Source organism: Hippopotamus amphibius, chromosome 4, assembly GCF_030028045.1.
Source record: "Hippopotamus amphibius kiboko isolate mHipAmp2 chromosome 4, mHipAmp2.hap2, whole genome shotgun sequence".
In the NCBI taxonomy this organism is placed as follows: domain Eukaryota; kingdom Metazoa; phylum Chordata; class Mammalia; order Artiodactyla; family Hippopotamidae; genus Hippopotamus; species Hippopotamus amphibius.
This window is the reverse complement of record NC_080189.1, coordinates 36,307,464-36,329,226: the sequence shown is the minus strand read 5'-3', so window position 1 is coordinate 36,329,226 and position 21,763 is coordinate 36,307,464. Positions and strand designations below refer to the sequence as shown.

Genomic DNA, 21,763 nt, shown 5'->3' with positions numbered 1-21,763 from the left:
TGTAGTTTGCTTCTTATATACAAGGCACTCTGCAGGGCACTGTGAACTATAAGAACTTTGAAATCTATTTGCCTTTGTCCTATTTCTCCATCTGTTTAGAAGGTCAGCCCCACACCCTCTTATCTGGTTGCCAAACCTTTACACAAACGTTAAGATCCTGCTCCCTTGAGTCTTCTCTGACTCTTTAAAGAGAAATAATCCCTCACTCATGTATATTTTCAGAAACGGTACCATCCTTTTTTGTTATTATTCTACATGTATAAGTTACAAAGGTAGATTATTCCATATTTTATTAAAGTTATTTGACTACTTCTCTAGCTCAGTCTCAGACTCCAAGCCCTTAGAGGTCAGAGATTACATTTGATTACTAACATAACGCTTGGCACATGGTAGATGCTAAATAAATCTTTGCAGAATTGAATTGAATTAGGCAAATTGAACTGCTCCTTCTTTGTCAGAATAAGTTCAAGGAACCACTTCTTTCAACCTGATGAGACAAGTATGAAGGTATGATATTTATCAGCTTCTCTGTATTTCGTAGAAAGAAACTGGTAAGCAGACACAGATATCATTAGAAGACCTGATTCAGGCTGCATTACCCACCCTGCTCTCACATTACTAACATATCTTGTCTTTGCTCTAGTTAGGCAGTCTGTTTATGAGTAATACTTCAACTGATTCCTTTTCCTGGGTAGATAACATGTAGTATACTTATTTAACAATAACAATGAACTCTTTCTCCTTTTATCTTTACCTAAATATTTTCTTTCCTGATCCTATCTTCTGGTTTATGAATTTTATATACATATAAATATTTTGCTTACAATAATCCCTTTACTCCTTATTTAGTCTGTTTCTTTTGAACAAGATATACTGCTTCATAATTCTGTACTAGTCATGCTTCTAACCCCACTAAATATCAATGATACTTTTACTAGGGAACTGGAAGTAAGAAGGCTGCTTAATAAAATGATATTGAAAGTGTACAGGATATAGATGACATATGAGGACTTCTCAGATATTATCAGGGAACTATACTCTTCTACATGATTTGTTAGTATATAATTTTTATGAGTTAATTATATCTGTTGCTTTAGCCATGGGGATTTTGAATATTTCGACTAAAATACTATCTAAATTTACTCTGGAGTTTATCTGCTGTTCTGTTCCGGAACATAGATTCATTTTTCCTGTGAAACATGAACTCCATAGACTGGAAGTTCAGATTTGGCTGGTACAGCTGCTCAAGGGTGTTAAAAAAACCAGGGTTTCTTTTCAGCCTCTTGTTCTGCCCCTGTATAGCCTTTGTCTTCATGGTCACAAGAGGGCTGCCCCTTCTCCAGTCATCATGTTCATGTTCCAGCTAGAAAGAAGGGGAAAGCAAAATACAGATAAGTGCAAGTCAGCTGAATAACAAGTTTTAATAACAAGTTTTCCCAGAAGCCCCACAGAGTAGCTTCTCTTTCCCTTTCATTGGCTTCAACAGAATCACATGAACACTCATTGCTTCGTCTGAGTCTGTGAAGCTGATTATATTCAACCAGGCCTTTGGTCAAATTGAACAAAGTTTGGGTCCTTTTGGTAGAGTAGAAGAGAAGGATGAATTTTGAGACAGGCATCTTAACAGTATCTGCCAACAACAATTTAAGATAGCTATTAGTACCAGCTCATGGGGCCTAAGAAATCTGTGAAAAGAGATTTTTTTTTTAATATAAAAAATAAACTCTTGTTTTGAGAGCTAACTTTCAACAGATTGCAGTAAGGGAGTTCTCTGCTATGTAGGAAACCCCAAGAAAAGAGATTTTATGACTTGAGATACTTTAGTGACAAAAATTTTGTTTTTTCGGTTTGTTATTTTTTCTTGGAAAATTTAGAAAGACACAAACCTGTACATTAATGTGACTAAAGGTCAGTTGGTTATAGGACTTTATTCTAAGTTTTAATATTTTTAATTATAACTAAAATGTTATTAAAGACTCCATATATTTTGAGTACTAGGTAAAAGCACAATGCAGAGTAAACTAAGCAGAAGTAATTCTTTCCCTCCAGGAGATTCCTGCCGAACGTTGGCAGCACTGGTGAGGCACCCCGATTGGACATATGTAGCAGTAGAACAAACACTGGAAAGTTTAAGTAAATGAAGCATATGCATATTTTGCAAGTACAGAAACAAGTGTTTGTGAAGGATGGTGAAAAAAAGTCATAGAATGTAAAATTTAAATAAGGTCAGAAAAAAATTTTTTTTCATTTAGCTATTATATACTACTGGAAAGTTTAAGAAAGTTCTCACTTTTCTTCCAGTTACAGTGAAGATAAGAGATATATTCCATACTTTTTCTATATTTCCTGCAGTAATCTGTATTGTAAGCAGCTATACTAGAAAAATAGGTACTTTGTGGGGCATCTAGAAGTTGTTCCAAGGAAACCCTTCTTGCCCTCCCTCCATTCCTACGGAACCACACGAGTTCCTGCTATGTTCTAGGTGCCAGGTACCTTGCCCATGACTGGTCATTTTATCTCCATGTAAACCCCAGAATTGGTCAATACTGTCCCTATTTTGCCTGTAAGGAATCAGAAAGCCAGAAAGGTTCAGTAACTTTCCCAAGGAGCCAGGACTGAATGTTACCAGATCATTTTTTTCCACCACCTTTTATATTTGAAATGAATGAACCATTTCTTCGGGGATGCTCAGCTTCAGGACAGGCAGGAGGACAGAACTGGCAGACATTCCTCATTCTGTGAAGGCTGCCTGTCTGGTAGAAGGCTGACCATTCTGGGGAGTAAGAATGGGAGGTCCCTGTGCTGTGTGTGTGATTCTGCTCAACCAAACCAGGATTATTCTTGTGAGTGTTTGTCATTACTTCATCCAGGGATCTATGAGAATAAGAATTAATCATTGGTTTGCATCTGAGATACTGTAAATGCATAATGATTTTTAATAATCTTACCTTCCCTAATAGGTCCTGCATGCTTTCTGGTAATTATCCAGAATGAAATTAAAATGAAGTGAGTCCATCTTCTTCTTAAAATGTGTGATTTATGGAATTAGTGCAATTGGATTTTATCTTTCAAACAAAAGAAATAGTATAATGAACTTTTCTTTAGAGAAATACATCATAAATTTAGGAAGCAAAGAAAGAAAGCCAAATAATCCTATTATTTTTATTCTCTGTAGTAAAATTGTGAATGTTTAAAGATGTCCAGCTATTTTTTTTATCAGCTCTACCTGTATGTGGTTTCTTTTAATTTTATTTCTAATATTCCTTTGCAGTAGACATCTTGCATATCATTAGACAAGGAAGATCAGACTCTAATGCCTTGTCAGTTCAGGCAGGTATATGGTGGACGAGGTGCAAGGTAGGAGTAGGAAATAGATGGGACCTGACAGCTCATTTACCCTCTGAAGAAAGTGTTCATTTTTCTCCCTCTCTAAATCTCTCTCTCTCCACCTTGCTCCATCTCCCCTTCTCTCTTTCTCTTTCTTTTCCTTTCTCCCTCCCTTCCTCTCATATTCTGGCTTTCAACACTAAAACATTGAAATCAATCTGTGAAATACAAAAACACATATACATAAAGTAAAAAAGATGCAAGTACTTTCTGGCTAGTGATTGCTGAGTCTCTGAGGACACCAGAACTGGTTGGAAGCAGTGTGCATGAGATATCAAGTTTCTGATGAAGGACTGTTAAATGGATTATTCAGTGCTAAATGTAACTTGCCACCACTAAAAGGTCAAAACAGCATTGATTAACAGTGTCATACCAAATATAAATTGCTTTAAAATAAACATCTGTTCTGGGACTAATTGAAAGTGAGGACTAGTTCTTAAGAACCACATCAGAAAGGAGTATGTAAGCAATTGATGCAGTTATGGTATTTGGCATTGCATTCAAGAATTTCCAACACTGCTGGACTAAAGCAGAGGTTAGTTACTATATTTTGTTCCCCCTCTGCCCACCTTTTTGCTTGCTATTCTATTCAAGGAGATATTTATTTAATAAAAAGAGAGTTCAAGAGTAATGTAGAAATAAATTGAAAAGCCTACTTTATACAATTTCATGTGAAACAAATAATTATCATGCTCCAGTGGAAAAACTACAAGCTAAAAGCAAAACAGCAGTAAGATTTCAAAACTGGTTTACAGTATTTCCATGTATTAGAATTTACATCCTCAGTCAATCAATTCATCAAAGAAACATGACTAAATGCCCTCGGTGTATTAGATACTTTGCTAAGCAGACACCAGGTAGCATAGGGGATTCAAAGATGTTCCTATCCTCAGGGAGTTGGCAATCTGGCTAGATAAAAATTCAAGATAATAACCATTCTTCTAAGCCATTTTAAACAAAACTCAGTGGTTTAAGGTTAAAAATAAAAAACCTCCTTGACAGTTATGGCTTTTTATGGAATAAATTGCGTTTTTTTCCACCTCTTAAGTGTTTAGTGAATCAGCCATCACTTATAAACTGAGCAGAGTAAGGTTTTCTTCATTTTTGTGCCTCCTGAGGCTTTGTTTGTGGTTCTTTAAAATTTGTTTAGGCCTGAGTTCCAGAGTCTAAGACATATTGAGGTGTGAAAACAAGTCAAACAAGTAATATCATAGAGACGGTTAAAGGGAGAATGGGAGAGCCGATCACAAAGGGAGTTTACCCAGATTGAAAAGAAGAAAAGGAGAGAAAAGTATTTTAATAATTTCTTCACATTCAAAAGAAATCATCATGCCAAGGGTAGTAGGCATTTATGTTTTTTGCATTACCAAGACTAAAGCAAGAATATAAATTCTGTTTTAATAAGGCTAATTAGGGTACTTATATGCTGAATCCTGATGTCAGTGGAGGTTTTTAAGAGTGAACATGTTTTATGAACAACATTTATAGCCATGGTCCTAAGTCCCGTTTTCAGATTGCAAGTAGCCTTATTTTGAGTGATTATTAAAACAATGTGTGCTTACAAAAGTAATTCAGACAACACAGAAAAATACGAAGGGCTCAAATTCACCCGAACTCCAGCCTCCCGGTGATCTTCGTAACACGTCTCTATGTGCTTACCAGCATTTATGTGTGCATCCACGTGGCATTATCATATCAGTCTAGAAGTGAATGCAGTTTTATATTTTGCAGTTTCTCTTTAAACATAAGAAGCATTTGGATCCAGTTGTTGGAGTACAGCTCAGTTTAGGACCATAGGAAAGCATGAATATGTTTGTAAATGACTTGTTGTTATTCAGTTTATGCTTGGTTGTAAAGGTAAGAGGCCAGACTCTGTGGTGAATGGGAGAGGCTCTGGGTTCCCGGAGGGACTCCAGCACTCACTAACTGTATGACCTTGGGGAAGGCAGTTCAGTGTAGCCTCATTTTCCTTTTCCGTCAACCGAGGGGATTTGACTCAGTCTCTAGCTCTAAAAATTTATTATCCTAATGCTTTATTTTTAGCAAAAGTATATACCTTGGTAGCAGCTTATATTCACAAAAAAATTAGCCTCCTTTATTACATGTCAGAAAGCTTTTAACTTTAATATTTGATAATGAGTTAGTTTTTGCCTTAACAGCAAAACAAAAAGAAACAAGATTATTTTAAAATTTGGAAATTTATGACTTATTTACTGAGGTTAAAATATTCTGATAACTCAGAGAAAAAGTGAAATTTGTTGTTAGGATATTATACAACGTGCATATTTATCACCTGCAAATATAGTTTTCATCCCATTATGTTCTACATGCCCCATGACATGCCAGCTTATCTGTTTGGAGTACTTTTCTGTGTGCTCAATTGTATATATGAGGTTTCTAAGGAAGAAAAATAAAATAAGGAATATTTAGCAATATAATTATGTAGAGGTCACAACTGTGAAAATTGCTTCTCTCACAACCACTATAACTTGGCTTTATTGCTTAAATTATATAGTAATAAAAATTATTTTGATACTCCTAGAGTAACTAGTCTTGATTCTTAGTAAGAATTTGCAATGTATTTATCTAAATAGAAAATCGTTCTGTTATTATAGGCACTTTTGAAATAGTGTTTTCTAGTACATTTGAAGCCATGAGTTGAAATATTTCAGATACTGTGAAATTTTAAAAAAAAGAAAACTTTAAGCTATTTCATTAGTAAAAATGTTTGCTACTATTTATTTATCATAATGTCTATTATTCATTCAAATAAATCTCCACAAGTTATGGGAAGGAATATAGAGCTGGGGTCAGGATACCTGGATCATAGCGCTGTTACAGGTTGTGAGAACTTGGGCAAATCATGTAACTCTTCTGACTCTGTTTTCTCTTATATGTTGAGAGTTGCTAAGTAATGTGCATGAAAATGCAACGGTAATGTAAGCTACAATTAATTTCTTTAGTATTTTTTCCTTCTAATAGAATGAAAGCACTTATAAAAGTAATATCTGAATGAAACAGTGAACTAAGGATTCAACCAGTCAGTGTTTACCTCTTCAGAGGTCAACAGCGTATAAATACACAGGTCAGTTTTGTTGATTGCGCCCGTTCATTTCTGTGCATGCTCTCATTCATTTTTCAGGAAATAAATAACATCTTTAGAAAGCTCTAACTTCATTTCCCATTCATAATAGAACGTTAAAGAGAAACAATTTTGTTAACAGATTACAGGGGCATCTTGTATTCTACCAGTTGGAATCTAGTGAATGATTTAAATACATGAAGTAGAAGAATATATATTCGTAATAAACTGACTTCCGTTCTAATGGCACTGAGCATGTGAACACCCACAAATACAAGCTGGATCCTTTAAAGGAGGAAGGTAAATTTCCTCTTGTTAAACTCTGATATTTGATTGTTAAAGCATAAATGGAACCCAGTTTTGAAAAGGTGTTCCGAAAGATGCCAGAGTTATCTGAGCTGCAAACACATCTCTAGATGATCTGCAGATTTGGTGTGATTCTCCATTAATGAATTTGCTTTTGGTTATATATAAGGATAATATTCCTTATTGAAATTTTCTAGTTACATTTTTATTGTTCTTTTTAATCCTTTTCCATGTAAATATATATTATTTAAGAAAAATGACTCCAAAGATAGAAATCAGTACTATCATATGTTAGTAACAGAGGAGGCCAAAAATGTAAGGGATAGCATTATTTGGTGTTATGCTTATTCCACGAATTAATAGTAACCAAAGAAATATTATGGCTTCCACAAAACTTTTACCATTTTTTTAAGTCGGGAAACATTTAAAAAATAAAATATCTTCAAAAAATAATATGCGTGCATTATTGTTTGGGACACATACGTACCCACTGAGATTAGTATGATGTGATTTGTCCTGCAGCTGTTTCAAATTAAGAACAGGTGTAGGAGACAGATTATGCAAATACTCATATTAATGTAATTGTCAAATTGGTGTGTTTACCATTGTGCTTTTAAAGAGTAGACTGTACTCCTATTTTAAATGTAAATTAGCTTCATTCTTGAGAGCAGCTATTGGGTAATGGAAACTTGGTCCTGGCTTAGAAATGAATAATTTCTAATAGACAATAACACAATTCTAAACTCTGACATTTTCTTTCCCAGTGAACTCTTTCACACATAAAAAGTGACAATTCTATATTATTTTTAGTACATATATAGTCATGGAGGTTTGTGTAAGTTTGAGTTTGTTCTGGCACTAGGCTACTATTTTCTCCTTTTATTGTGGTGTGTCATGATTACCTTGATAGCTTTTGATCTCCCTCTATCTTTTCTAACTCAGAATTCATCTCAGCTTTCCATCTTTATGGATCTAAACGCTCAAGAAATATATTCTTTGGAGAAATTGCATTATATTTAATTTAATAATAATCTTACCTCATAGAATTTAGTTACCTTCCATTGTATTTTAATATTTAAAATGTTTAAACACTAATTTTGGTATTTTAAACCATGTTTTGTGAATACAGAGCAGCCTTTTACTACTAGTTCATTCATGTGTCTGTGTGAGGATTTTATATGTGCCCAGTGTCATGACACAGACATACCTCTGCCCAAAAAAGGCTTTATCTTAGTCCCTAACTGGTCTCCTATGCCTCTTAGTGACAAGTTTGTTGGCCCTTATATCTAAATATAATGTGGGTGACTAGGCCAGTGAAAAAAGAAGGCTGAGGAGTCAACCAGAGATGTTAGAGAAATCACATTTCTTAGGTTCCCATCCTTTTATCAGTGCCTCTTTTTCTTTAACAAAAGAAAGGCCCTAAGCATTTATGATTTTATTTTCACTTGACATATATTCAGGGCTTACTTTGTATACCTGGTAATGTATTTCTGCTTTCTCATTTCACAGAATAAGAAACTGAGCCTTAGAACGTTCAAATTACATTATCTAAGGTCATGTAGCTGGTAGTTTGAGCTGGGATATGAATTTAAGTCATTCTGTTTCCAATTCCGGTGCCTCTGAACTTGCCATTAATCAATGATAACATGCAGCCTCTTAATTGCTGTTTAAAATATCTCAATTTTTTTTGTTTTGGGAAAACATGATCAAAACAAGGGGAATGACAAATGTGAAAACTGCCTTTTCTTGAATGTCTTCGTTGTTTCGAATCCAGGTCAGTTTGTGCTTAAGGTAAAGCAGTAGTGATGAAGGGAAGGGATTGGAGGGATGTGTGGGGCCACCCCTGTGAAGCAGGTCTCCATCACCACTATCACTAGAAGATTTTACTAGAGTAACTCTGACTTCCTTTATTCCTTTTTCTCCTATACCTCATCATCCCCAGCCGTTGGGAAGCACTGTTAAGAAGGACTTGGTAATGAAGTTAGATGTTTACCCACAAATGTGGGGAATAATCTTTTGATATGGGGAAAAAAGTGAGTGGTAGTTCTGGACCTCTACTGGAGGTTTTCTTGGTATCATGAGAGTTTTAATATCAAATGGTGAGAGATTTTCTGTTGGAAAGAGTGCTATTTTTTAATAATTGGTCCTCTTCCTTCAGATTGCCTGTCTACCTCATATCATGGTCAGAAGGGGGAGACGGTTGATGGGGAGAGAGTGATAATCAGAGATGCCAACAAGATAAACTTCTGTGTGTGACGCTTGCAGTGTCTATTCCTCATTAAAGAGTCTATCATTTATCATTTTTGGCAAGAAAAGGAGCTGCCACTGAGATCGACAGTGGATAAAAAGTAGCTGATCCAAGGGCTGCTGCTGCTTCCCCCACAGGGATCAGAAAAGAAACTGCCACATCCTTCAGTCCCCTCATAAATTCCTAGGGGTGACCATGATCTGAATTGTTCCCCCCTAAGGAGTAAAGCATACAGTAAAAGAGAGGCTGGTACTTTCTGAATTTGGACAAATGGAAATATGATGTGGTGTTTTGTTTTGATACATAATAGATATAGCAGTAGCTCCTCATGCTTCATTCATTGATTCAAGTCCTAGTCCAGAAATGCATTCTCATGGGGAAGATCACCTAAAGGTAGTTATAGGTCTTACACAATCCACAAACTCCAAGGACAACCTAGGGTTAGTGCCTCTCTGAAGGCACGATGCCCTACATAAGCAAAGCTGTGAAGGCTTCCTTGTTGTACCACTCACTGCTTTTGATATTTCTGATAAAGTTGGTGACAGAGGCATTTCAGAAGTACTCTGAATAGGAGTTTCTTACTTCTACTTTGATGCTTAAAAGTATATTGCTACAAGACCATCTGCTAAAGTGAGATTTCTACTAACAAAAAAATTAACTGTATATATATTTTGTATTGCTTTTTAAAGCAAAACCCTAAAACAAGTTGAAAGCTATACAGTATATCTAATCTTATTACTATCTGTTTTATTCCCCAGATTAGTATTTTAACTTGTTTTGTAGTCATTTTACTTTTTCAGGAGTTGAAATTAATACGTGAAATGCAATTTTTACATTGAGCAAGAAAAGCTTTTGCTTTAAGAAATGCCAAATCCCTGCCCTGAATCCTTGGGCTCTCACCCTATGTGCATACATTCTTGGACAATGCCTCAAGGTAAAAAACAAAGATTTATTCTGTGCTCAGTGTCTAATTTGAAATATTCAGAATGTAGACTTAGAGATTGGAAGCTCGTTTAATACATGTGCCAGCCATCCTGAAAGGCATTTCAATAGACTCTGTACCCTGGCATTTGTTTTAGAAATAATTGCATGCAAATGTAGTTTAACATCTGTACTATGTCTCTTAATCCTAACCAGGCATTTTCCATTAGATGTAGTCTGAAAATCACATTAAGAAAAATATATCATCTGTGAAATTATATTCTGAATGCCCCAAATAGCAAAGAAAGGGGCAGTATCCAGTTAAATCTGTGAACCATTCCTTTTTTTTCCTGAATCCCAAATTTTAAAATGTTCATTTCTTAATGCTGCATTATAAAATTGAACTGAGATTTTCTGTTTTCTAAATTTTTCAGTTTAGCTTACCACAGAACTTTCTTGAAGATGAAACTATACTGCTGTGTAAAATTATTTTCTTCATTTTTGCTTGATAATACAAAATGCAAGTTAATTTGTGTTTGTACCTTTATGGAAATCGAATTCAGATAGGTTAAATTTTAGTACATTGTATTCCTGCAGGCAGAATTTTCCAAGTGGAATTTTGTTACTGAACTGACTTTAAATATACTATAATTTACTAGTGTACTTAAAAAATTAGGGAAAGAATATTAAGGAATAAAATATATGCAGAGTTCTAGGAAGGCAACTGACTGGAAGGAAGAAGAGGAGTTCCTGGTGAAAAAGTTATTTCTTGCCATCATTGAAATTTATAAGAATATCTTGTGCCCTTCTGCATTGGTCACAGTTACTACTTCAGGATTGTAGTAATATGATTCTAAATACCTCAAAAATGTGTTTATATATTTGACCCTTCATTTAGTCCTCCAAGAGAAAGGCAGGTGGTATACACATGTAATGATGAGATATTTGAAGAACCTAAAGGCCACTTTGCTTTACATGATGCACTTGAAGATCTGGCTTCTGCCTCTCTGTCTCCATCCCTGCCACTCTTTCTTCCCTAGCACTGTTTTCTCTGACCTTGCTGGACTGTCAGTGTTTCTCTGAATGAACCAGGGGCCCCTGTACCTTCAAGCCTTCATAAAGGCTGCTTCTTTGGTCATGAATGCTTCCCATGTACACCCACCGATTTGTATACTAATGTCCATTTATTATCATCTAGTCTAAAATGCTTTTCTATCCACTGTCTGCCACGTAAGTACTAAGTACCCCTCCTCTGTGCTTCCAAGTTTGTCTTCCCAATTTGTCTATAACCTCTTTGGGTTAGGGACTCTTACTGGGATACCCTGTATCCCGGTTCTTAACCTAGTAAGTAGTTTTCTGTAGTATCCTACAGAAGTGAGAAGGACCCCCCACCCAAAATTTAATTTAGATGTCAAAGCTGATGACACTCCACATACCAAGAGAATTTGAGAGAAATTTGATTATTCACATGGGAGATTCCAGGGTAGAATCAATGGGGCACAAGCGGGTCCAGGCTGGCTTGGGATAGTAGAGGGTGTAGGCTGGGTCTGTATAATGGCTGTGGGGTGAGCTGGGGAAAAGATCCCTTGAGCAGGTGTTTTAAATTTCCCTCCGTGGCAAAGGAGGAGGTGCATGCACAAGCTTTCTGTCCAGATGTGGGGCCACAGGAGAAAGGGAGGTTGAGGCCTAAAAAGAAGTCAACAGTCAAAAAATGGAGTCAGGCCCTTTATTGTAAGTGACATTAACTGGATGGACGTTAACTGGATGGTCATTAAATCTTTGATGAATAAAATACTGAATGAACTACAGTCAGTCAGTAGCCCCCCATCATCAACAGGTAGATTCAAGCACCTATATGTCATGTCCACCATCCACTGCTCAATGCTTTCTCATTCCTTAAGGAAAGTTGTTTTACCCTGGCCTGTTCTTACCTTCTATTACCTCACCTAACCTCCTTAAGGCAACAAGAGACATCTATATTTTCTTTTGACTACAACAACCAAAAAAAGAGCAGAAAACAAAGGACTGTTATTCTTTTTTTTTTTACATAAATTTATTTATTTATTTTATTGGCTGTGTTGGGTCTTTTTTGCTGTGCACGGGCTTTCTTTAGTTGCCGTGAGTGGGGGCTACTCTTTGTTATGGTGCGCGAGCTCCTCATTACCGTGGCTTCTCTTGTTGCGGAGCACGGGCTCTAGGTGTGTGGGCTTCAGTAGTTGCAGCACATGGGCTCAGTAGTTGTGGCTCACGGGCTCTAAAGCGCAGGCTCACTAGTTGTGGCGCACGGGCTTAGTTGCTCCGCGGCATGTGGGATCTTCCTGGAGCAGGGATTGCACCCGTGTCCCCTGCATTGGCAGGTGGATTCTTAACCACTGAGCCACCTAGGAAGCCCCAGGACTGTTATTCTTATGTGAGCATAAGCTGCTTCTGCCTAGCCCCAGTATACCCAGGGGGAAAATCCCACGCATAGAATCCGTCTGCTTTATCTATTAAGTAATCACTGTGTAACTTAAAATGTTGTCTTCCATTCTCCAGATGATCATGAAAAACCTAGCTCCCTGTTTTTTGTTGTTGTTGTTGTTGTTGTTGTTGTTTTGAAGAGCTTAAAATATTCTCTTGAACAAAGCGAACAAGCATAGAACATGTAAACACAAATAGACTATTCTACCTGTACTCTGCAGGAGTATCTGATGCCAGAAGTGTCTGTTGACTGCTGTCTTCAGCGCCTCTTAAAATGTAATAACCACATCACTTGTAGGAGCACTACGGGCATCTTTTGCTTTTCAGTGACTTTCGGCGCATGAAAGATACTTGATTAACATCCCTGGAGATTCAAGTTGGCTACATAGTCAGTGGATAGGTGTAGGTCTTATTCTTCTCACAGACAGCACCGGGTCCTCTGCCCCATCCTTGAGCTCAGCCTCACCTCTGCAGACAGCTGAGATGTGTGGATGAGAGGTGTCCATATCTTTTCTATTCTTGGCTCCTCTGCTGAGGTTTCTAACAAGGGTGCCAATTAGTGCCAGTTATGATGGCAGCTTTCTGAGGTGAATGAGAAGGGGATTGACGAAAACCAGGGTGAAAAATCCGACTTCGACACTGTTATATTCTGTAATCCTTGTTAATTCTTCAGTTCTTTTAAACTGTGAAATGGAGATCAAATTTATTTTAGGAATGTCAGTGAATTTAATTGATTAATATTAAGTACTTTCAAATCTCAAATCCTCCAAATATATGATATCTGGATTGAGACAATAGCACTAAACTTTGTTAGTGTTTACCTACCCTTTCTTTTTTCAAGAAAAGAAATAATTTAGAATCTGTTGGACAGGGAAAAAGAAGTGAGTATATAATCTTAAATTATGATAAAAATAAAAATCCTAATGCCCATCAAAAATCAATACATTAATAAACTGTGCCTGTATTGACATTTTAAACTTAACCTAATGTTTTATTTTGCCATTTTTATATATTAAACTGTGCTTTGCAAAATAGAAAATCTGATTATACGAGCTGACATTTTAGGAGAGGAAAAGATGTATTTATAAGGCTGACTTTATGACAGCAATTTGTGATTACTTCACTTAATTTTGCAAACAGTAAAATATGAGGTGGCCATAATCATGGCTTTCAGCCTTATCTTTTGTCTTTTCCCTGAAAATGGATTATAACCTAAAATTTGCTCCAAAACTTAATTTAAAAGCTATCAAAATTTAATCCTAATTTTGGCAGTGAGATCATTGATTGAAACATTTTGAAGTATTCTTGTTAGTTTATATCTCTGGTTTCAAGTCACAGAAATACCCGTAAAACTTAAACAAAAAAGTGGGATCTATTCAAAGGTACAGAATTGGTTATAAAATACAAGGAAAAACAAAAAACAAAATAAAAATCTGGTCACAGAAAGGACAAGAAGCAAAAGCAAGATCATTGGACAGGCTCTGTGGGGTCCCAGGATTAAGTCGAATAAACTCCTGTTTATTCAGTTACTGAGAGAGGGAATCTGATTGGCCTATTTGTATCACCCACCTACCCTTGAGCTAGTCCTACCAATTTGCATATGATTATGGGAGCTAGGATGCAGAATAGGAATGGTTCCCCAAGAAAAATTTTGGTGTTGTTAGCAAAAAGAGAAATCGACGCCAGGTGGGCAAAATCCACTGATTTCCTCTGTAGTAACTAAGCTGGTTTACTGCAAGATCGTAGCATGCTCTTGATTTTTTTCTCAAAGAGTTCTACTTTTTCAACAGTAAGGAAACACAATAGGTAACTATAAGGAAATTGCACCTAGTAACACATTTGTACATGAAGATTCACTAAAGATTATATAAAAATCAAATTTATTTTGGACAAGTTCACTGTTTAAATACAACTTTAACTACATTTTTATTTTGAATAATTAAGGAAAGAGTAATCCCTAATTTAATTTCATAAATTTGGATTTTCATGTTGCGTTTATTACCAGTGAATGGTATAATTTGGCATGTTTAGCAAGGAAAAGAAAATAATGCTGTTTTTAAAAATTTACACTGATCCATGAAGAAAACAAGCATAAAATTATAAACTTTTAATAATCCATACCTTCAACAATATTCTGTGTGTCCTTGGACCAGTTTTTTTAAATCAATCTGAGTTAGTAGACCTAAGGACTCCCTATTCTGATCGTAAGCACTGTTCTTCCTCGTCATTCCCTCCACGTCACCACCACCTCCATCCACCTACACATCTTCCTGATCCAAGTGTATCCCATGATTAATGATGGCGTTAAAGACACTCTCACTATTTTGTATTGTTCGCTCTGACCTTGCTCTCCATTCTCCAAATTATGGTTCTCCTTACTCCTACTCCCAAACAAGCTACTGCGTATTCCTACAGAAAATCACAGTATTGGGCAGTATTGAGTCTGCAACTTCAGCTTAACCTTCATCACTGTTTAGCAATTGTTTCTAAACTCCTCACTCCCCCTATACCAACTTCTTGCCTTCAATGTCCCCTTCAAATTCCTACATCTCATACCAAGCCCCTATTCCCAGTGACTTCATATCCTACTTCGGAGAGAAAATTGAGAGGCCACAGGCACTCTCATCTCCACTCCTAAAACAAATTCACATTGGCACCTCTCATTATGCCCTTTTGTATCCCAGCAAGATCTTCTCACCAAGGCCAACTTCTCTTTCTGTACATGATACCTGCCCTGCCCAGCCTTTCCTACAACCTTGTCATGTCAGCTTCACAACTGCTTTTCTGTGTCTTCGGTCTCCCATTTCCTGTTAGTCTTTCTGTCTTTAAAAACCAAACACCCACAGAACAAAATCTTATTTGAACCTTTGTTTCATATCAGGCAATCTTCCTAGCCCACCCCTTTCCTTTATCATTAAACTTTTGGAAAGAATTGTTTACCCTTCAATCTCTATGCCTTCCTTAACATATTATGTTATGTTTCTATCCCCACTACCGTTCTGAAGTTATTCTTTTGAGTGTCACAGACAACCTCAGAGAGTTGTCTCCAAGTACAAGTCTCATCCTACTAGACCCTGTCAGAACACTTGAGACATTGGACACCAGTCCTCTGAATTTGGTAGCTTTCTTCATCTCTGTCCGTAACTTTTTTTTGATCAGTTGTTATATCAGTGGTACTAAACTCTGGCTGCACGTTATCATTACCCAAGATGCCTGAGCGCCATCCTAGCCTGATAAAATCAGAAGCTCAAGATGGTAAAGCCCAGCATCAGTACTGACTCCAAGCTCCCCAGGTGATGCTAGCACAGGTTGAGAACCATTCTTTAAATGATCTCAGTGACAGACCTTATCCACTCCCTGTGGGGTCACCACCACATAAGGTCTCAGATCTCTATATATGTTGCCTTATCTCCTGAACTTAAGGCTTGTGCTATACTCAGATGTTTTCTAGAAGCAACTACCAGATGTCCTGCAGTCACCTCTAGTGTAGTATTTCTGGTATTTCCAAATTAAGCACATTCTCTTCTATTCCTTAAAAAAATTTTTTTTTGCATTCTCTTATCTTGCTTGTGACATCACAGCCTACTCCCAGTGTCCCTTATCCTTCACTCTCTCAGTCACTCAGGTAGTCTCCAAATCCTTGGAAGTTAGCCTCTCCTCACATTGAGTATCCTGTTCTCACTTTCACTGCTCCTGATTCGGCCCAGACCGTAATTAACTCTCTGGTGAACCTTTGGGCATCTTAGGCTACCAGCTACCAGTTTTTCCCAGCTTCAGTCTAAGCCCACACACTCATGCTTTTCTTTTGTCTCCTTAAAAGAAAATCTGCCCCTCCCCTTTACCTCAGGACATGATAGAAATTCCCTTTGTCTGATGTGCAAAGTCTGATTCGTAGTCCGAGCTTTCCAGTCTTCTCTCTCACCCCCTGTCCCCATCCATACCACTCTCCAGCCATGCCCACATGATCACATTTCTCAAGCACAATTTGAAATCTTTTGTATTCTCCCTTTCTTCCTTTCCACGTCTTTCTTTTTTGAGTAATAAATTCCTCATTCTTAATACATTCTCCCAATACAATGGAACTGTACTGTTTACCTCGTCAACAATACATGTCTGTCTAGTGTTGGGTCTCAACCTAAGGATCCATGGGTAGAATTCAGGAGGCCAGTGAACGTGAATGGAGGCAAAAGAGTATTCTCACTTTCACTTCTAATTAAAACTTACTATTTTCTTCTGTTATGAATGTGGGTAACAAAGCACAGTAGTGTTGGCAGCATCTGTGACGTTGTCCTCAGTAAAAATTACAGATGTTTTCATATCACATTACAGTTGGCAAAAATATCCAGAAATATTGGTTATGGTTATTACTAAAAAATTATAGTGGTTATTAAACCTGACATTATATCATATTATTTAATGTATTCACAAAGAAGCACATTTATTAATATTTCACAACTGTGGCTTTTTCAGTATGTTGAAAACTGAATTTCAGTATAACTGATCTCCTTTCTAACTTCTTACATTTTATTTTATGCAATTAAATTTTTTTTTCTGAGGAGGCCATTCGTGATTTTAATGTAGTGTCAGAGGGGTTCAAGATGCAAATAGCACTTACTTAGTTGTGTCCTAGTTTACAAGGCTGTTCTTCCCACTCTCCTCTGGAACCAGGGACAAGTTTTCATTTCGTTCTTATATCCGCATGGCTAACATAGTTTATAGCACAAAGTACTGAAAAATATTCACTGACTGAATAATGAAATAAAAGAATGAAAAATATCATGAACACAGATGACGATGTTTCTCAAGTGTAATTATGGAAGCTCTAAATCACAATCACCAAGATGTTTGTTAAAATGCATATTCATGGGCCTTATCCTAGATCTTTCGAATCTGAATCCCTGAAAGTATAGACTTTTCAATTATAATAGCTTATCCAGACATTCTCTGGACACTAACATTTGAGAAACTGTTCCAGTAGCCTATATGATGCACAGCAGCCTTGAAAAATAAAAGCATGACCTGTTGTAAATAAGTTCAGCTGCCTGGGCTCTATTTTCTTTCTCTGCGAAGTGATTCTTTAATGGCTGCCCCATGTTGTCCTCAATATCATATGGAGTTCATAGTCAGTGCCACAGAAGGAAGTAAGACAGGGCTTACTCTTAGTTCAAAACAAAGAATGCAGCGTCTTTGGACATGTGCTCATATTGTTTTTGGTCCTCGCGTACATGGTCCCTGCTTATCGATGACTGACTCCAAACAGTATACCACCTATCCTGATCCACTGGTCTTATGAAATAATGTTTTCTAGGCAGCAGTTCTCTTTTCTTCAACTCCTCTGTTAGGGCTAGGCAGCTTTTAATCTGTTTTTTAGAGGTGGTCTAGGGATAGACGAAGTAGTTTGAATTTGCAATGCCAACACATATGATCCTGTTAAAACCCTGGCCACACTGTCCCTGGGACAGTTTCCATCAGATGTGATGAAAGACCTAAAAACAGCCAACCAAACCAACAAACAGAACAGTTAGAGTGGAGGAAAGGCCAGTCAACCATTTAATTTTTCTCTTGTTTCATACTACATCAAGAGTGTCCACACTTCTTGACTGATGGAACACTTTTTAAAAATTTTTGCACCTTTAAAATGTAGATCGCTATTCCATTCAGATATCATTTTACCCCAGATTTTATGACACTAAAGATTTAAACATGTTAAAGAAAAATGTGATCCCATTTTCAGCCAGTCTGAAGAATAATTATAATTTTAAAACATTTTCATTTGTTAGGAAAGATCAATATGTAATACTTTACTATTTTTCTATGAAAAATATACCTTCATCAACTTTGCAAAAATTATATTATTTCTTAGAAGTCACTTCACCTTGTCACAGAATGCAAACACCCTCATTAACTTTTTGCTTTGCCACACCAGGTTTCTAAAGAGAAAAAATATTTTTTATTCATGCGGAAGAGGCTTTGATTTGTATCATGAAGTCTGATAGGAGACGGAAAGCTATTTGAATGCAGATAGAATGTCTTGGGAATCTTTGCATCCTTTACAGTGTTTTTTATACATAGTAGAACTTTAATAATTTTTATTTGAAAAAAAATTGAATGTTCTGAAGCAATAATGATAGCTAATAAATATTGAGTACATAGCTAAGAAACATTAAGTATATGGGTACCAGCACTATTCTAAGTACTTTATAAATCAATGTATTTAATAACCCTAGGACGTTGTTACTACCGCCTTTCTAGAGAGAGAGGCCAGGAGAGCTAAGTAACTTGCTCAAGGTCACACTGCTAGTAAGTGTTGAGTCAGGATCTGAACCCCGGCAGACTGTCTCCAGAGCTGGTATTCTTATTTCCAACACTGAACGATTTACTCTATTGTTTTAACAGAAAATTGCAAGGATCCATATTTAACAGAAGAATAGATTCCCTCTGAAGTTAGTGTTGAAAGCCCATTCCAGTACATTGTCCTGGCCTTTTCACTGTTAAAAGGTTCTTTGGTGCTTATTTGAAACAGATGCAAACACTTAAAGCATCCATTCACATTGTGTTTCCCTGTGATTTGCTGGATTATGTCAGGTTGCCTCCAGGAGACCCATTTCTAAGTGACTCTGATTTCATTCGCCTTGCTACTCCTTTACAGACTTGCGGCTTCGTGGATCTGTTGGTCGGAGGTTGATTAGCACGTCTCTTGCCAACATTCTGTCTCCTTCTGTTGTAGAAAGCTCTAGGGCAGCCAGGAGAAGCTGGGTGGGTTTTTCAAAGCAGTTTCTTCAACCAAGCTTTTTGGCAAGACATGATGACGGGCTAATGGCAGTGCAAAGTTTATTCTCACATACTTTTAACTCCTGGAGTTATTAGTTGGAGTTGCTTAAAAGCCTTTGCCTTTCAAATCGTTTGCTTTTTTCCAAGGTATTGTTCTTCAGTAAACAGAAGATTAAGTTGACTTTCTCTTTTCATAAATGTTGCTTTTTTAACTCTTTATTTTTATTCCTTGTTCAACTCTTTTATTTAAACTGCATGTATCTTATAATTTTGCATGCAGAAGGACAGGGCAGAAATGTCACTGTGAGTCCTTAGAGTGGGGCAGTCCTATCTCTTTTGTCCCTAAGGATAGATTAATAATAGTATCATTTTAATGTGCTGTATTTTATCTATGGTAACAGGAATGATTTGGCATTGTCAGCCAATGATTGCTTTGGTTAAACAAAGTTTCTGATTAACAGAAGTATGTCATGGCTTCAGAAGGTCCTTCAGAATCTTGTTTCATGTCAAAGTTATCTTAGTGGTTATCAGTTAAAATCATATTGGGGAAATGTTTGAGACACAATTGAAGATATGTTTGGATTATAATTAGATATATTGAAATTATGTTTCTGAGTCATTTGAGCTGAGAATGGAGAACATTCTCACAGTGAAGCTTCAGGCTACTCCCATCACAAAGCTCTAATATGTAGATGAAATGTAGCAAAAATCTCCTTCTTATAAGGAAATCCTTCTGATAATTTTGGCACCTGTATCCTTTAAATGGTGCCTACACCATTTTATTCCATAGAATCTTTTGTGTATTTTTATCAGTGTCCTTGTACCTGGTCTGGAAATGTCCTGTTTCTTAGTCAGCTCTGTATCGTCCCTTCAGACTCTCTGATTGGGGTGGCAAATCTTTAGCACCTGATGTGTTTTGTCTGTGTTGGCGACACAAAGTACAATATTTAATTTGGGTGCTCTTGAAAGAGCTTAAGGTGATGCTGCTTATTTATGAAGTTTCATTTTCAGTACTAAATATAAATCGTGTCGTAGCACCTTTGGAGTTCTCGTGATGCTCACTGATTTTTAGTTTTCGGTAGATGAGTGTCGATCTGAGGATTTTTTGTTATTCTGGTTCATTGCTGTGATATGGAATAGCATTTGTTTCTTTTTTTTTTTTTTTAGGATGCTTATGACCTTGTTAAATAGCAGTCCAAAAATCGTGTGGCTTGTTTTGATTTTAACCAAAGTTACAGCTGCCTAGCTGTAAAGCAGTCAGTTTCTCTTATTATGATTAGTTCTTCAACTTGTACTGTTTTAAATTGCCTGCAATTAGCATATTTCAACCTTATTTTTAGGTTTAAATTGCAGTGTAAGAGTGTACTCTCCTCTTAGCTAATTAGTGCTATCAAGGAACAGTAGGTTACCTCATTAGTACCATGTGCATTTAATTAAAGAAGAGAAAATTGGAGTTAACCTCATAGTTAATATTTTCACATAGTGCTACAATGCCAACACCTTCAATTGGAGTCACACCCCTGTGTATCTAATTATGCACTGGTGCCAAATAAGGTTAGCAAGGGTACTACAAGGCTGTTGACAAAATAATTTAGATGAAAACGTGTTTGTTGGATTCTGACAGTAAAATGTAACTTGAATATTTTCTCCTCGTCTCATCTGCCAGCGTCAGATGACATACTTCTTCATAGGAAATTGAAGGAAAAGAATATTTTGGAAGCCATTTTTTTTCTGTTTGAATTAATGTTGCTCTTATCTTGAAGAAAATGGCATATAGTCATGTAAAGCATATACAATCCGTTTCTTAAACAGAGCCCCTGAACTTCAGAGATGTATTTGAAAAGAATTATTTATAAGATGTAATATTTACATGCATCAAATCACTACAAATACTCCCTGACACTCCTACCACATCCCTCCTTGCTTTTCTTCTTTTCTGATATACTTATAATTTCCCTTGTGTATCTTATGAATGGGGATCATCCTTTCATATCATACATGAAGTCTAAGGATGTGTTGTCACATGGTCTATTCAAATGCAGTGTAATCCTTTTGCCCTTCAGACAAAATCTTTTGAAATGTCTAATGCTACTTAGGTAAAAAATGACATTCCATGTCATTTATCAATAAATAATCACTTTGCTTTTACAGATAAAAATGCAAACTATTCATTTGAGTGTATAGAGTAGTTTTCAATACAAATGACACAATTCAACAGGTTTTAACAGAGATTACGGAGTTGGGCTCCATAGTCTTAAATATATATTTAATGGCAATATTTGTGTTATAGTAATGCAGATCCAAAGCAGTTTATTTAAAGAGATTCTTGTGATTGTTCTCACATTTCATGACAAGACAGGATTTATGTTCATTCGTATTGGTTATAATTGACTGCAGGTCAACAGTTAGCTTTTTCAAAAAGAGATATTAAAGTTTTAAAGACAAATAGCATCCCATACTCTAAAAATCACAGTACCATTTAAAGATATAGGAGTATTTATTAACATCGGCCATAATTTTAGCTTAGAAATGGGAAGTGAAACTTCTAAGTCAAGATCGTGGTGGATAATCGATAATTTTGGTTAGTG

General features: G+C 36.4%; 1 protein-coding gene across 14 annotated transcripts in view; it reads left to right on the top strand.

The window, feature by feature from the left end:
- The window catches only part of FOXP2 (forkhead box P2), a 554,125-nt gene that overhangs the window by 416,233 nt on the left and 116,129 nt on the right, over nucleotides 1-21,763 (top strand). The window lies entirely within an intron of this gene.